This window comes from Geospiza fortis, unplaced genomic scaffold, assembly GCF_000277835.1.
Source record: "Geospiza fortis unplaced genomic scaffold, GeoFor_1.0 scaffold66, whole genome shotgun sequence".
Classification (NCBI taxonomy): Eukaryota; Metazoa; Chordata; class Aves; order Passeriformes; family Thraupidae; genus Geospiza; species Geospiza fortis.
In genome coordinates this window covers 1,398,129-1,399,971 of record NW_005054312.1, presented here as the reverse complement: position 1 = coordinate 1,399,971, position 1,843 = coordinate 1,398,129, and the positions used below count along the sequence as shown (strand labels likewise).

Here is a 1,843-nt window from a genome sequence, read left to right as displayed (position 1 = left end):
ATTGTAAAATTGATGTGGGAGGGAAAAAAAAGGAAAATGTGTCAGTTTAGTTTGGGAGATACTAAAATAAGTATAGAAACTGAAGTGTAGAGTCTGAAACAAGCTGAGAACAGAACTAGCTGAGAACAGAACTGAGAGTGAGAAGCAATGGGGCTGTGTGGGAATCTTGGAAGTAGAAGGAGAGACAGTTCTGATGAGCTGGGCTCGGAAGTGTGGTTGTTGGAGGGGGGGCTGTGAGGCTGACTGAGGAGACAAAGGGAGGAGTCTGGCAGGGGGAGCCAGCAAAGAGCTGGCTTGTGCATGAGGAAGGCTGAAAGCAGAATCAGGGTGAGATCTGATGGGTGTTTGGAAAGCTGGAAAACAGGATTTGCTGGGTGAGCTGCCTGGAGACGACATGAGGAAGGCTTTTGGAGGTGAGAATTTGCTGGAGATTGGGTTAAAGTTTTGCCTGAGGAGTAGAAGAAGGGACTGGGAAAGATGGGGTCACACCTGGGATGGGGGCTAAGGGAAAAGCTCTGGTACCCATGCAAATAAATATGTGTTGAGCAGGAGTGTGGGAGTGCTGCTGGACAGTGGAGTGCAAAGAGGTGGGGGTACCAGGAGAAGAAGAGTCTGGGAAGGCCATGCTAATGCTGGGAGCAGACGAAGCAGGGACAAGCTGTGCTATGGACCATTTTCCTTCAGTGCCAGGAATGGCATCCCACATGACCAAGTCTCACTGTTTTGTTGCTGCCAGTAGGTAAAACTGGTGAGTTTGGGACTTGTCACTGTTCATGCTGGGTTTGTTCCGAAGATAGAAATCTGCTGCCACTATTGATTATTCCATTAGAGTGAGTATCCTAAGACTGGTCAAGGGAGCTGATTCAACCTTGAAAATGACTTTTGTGCATGTTGTTGTGATACTTCATGAATACTTTTTTTGAGTACCTTTTCAACACTTGGTTTTTAAAGAAACAAAATACTCCACACAACTTCATCTGTTTGGTTCAGAGGATGAACATGTTCTTGAGACACTCAAAGGCTGTCCAACAGGATCCCCACTATGTGTGTCAGATGAAGGAAGGTGTGCAGTGAATCAGGCAAGAGTTTTTAGGATGAGAGCTTGTATTCTTTGTCTGCTATGATAATCCCATGTGGTGTGGGGTACCCACCTTTTCAAAGACTCATTGACTAACAATTCTCCATTTTCTGGATACTTAAGCAGAGTCTGGAAACCAGATTTGCAGACTTTTCAAGCATTTCTATCTGTAACTGAATCCACAAGACTATTTTGAACTTAGAGTGTAGTGTAACATCAAATGCTCTGAAATGTCAAGTCTTTAGTTTCAAGACTGTTCTGCCAAAAGCCAGCAGACACTTCATTTTATACTCTCTATGATTTAAATTATCAGTTTAATCCTACTGTCTCCAAACTTCTTAATTTTTGATACTGCATGTGTCATAGTATGCTATAAAAACATGTTTCATAGAAACAGACTTTAAACATAACGATTCTGCTGAACAGCTTGCCCTGCAACGCGCAGGAGAGCAGAAGGGAAAGAAGGAATAAGCCTAGATTCATGTAGGAAGAGAAAAGAAAATTTTGTCAGTAAGTGTCAGGATGTTTCAGGCAAAGAGGTTATTTCTGTAAAAGTGCAGACACCAAATCACTGGTGATAGGACTTGCACATGATTCCTCTAAGGGAGTCTTTGAAGGAGTATAAAAAAGAAAGAGTGGGGGGTAATGAGAGTAGAGGTATGGATTCAGACAAAATTAGCTTTGGATCCTGAAAATAAGGTTCAAAATCTAGACTAAAATGACAGGAGAAGCTGGAAGAGATAGGAGCAAAAAGGAAAACCATTT

At 42.8% G+C, this 1,843-nt stretch overlaps 1 protein-coding gene across 1 annotated transcript in view; it reads left to right on the top strand.

The window, feature by feature from the left end:
• The first annotated feature begins 336 nt into the window (after positions 1-336).
• LOC102044386 (carbohydrate sulfotransferase 9-like) overlaps positions 337-1,843 on the top strand; it is a 10,508-nt gene continuing 9,001 nt past the window's right edge. The window contains exon 1 of the mRNA XM_005419414.2: positions 337-413. The gene's annotated coding sequence lies outside the window, so the exon portion shown is untranslated. The remainder of the gene's footprint in view (positions 414-1,843) is intronic.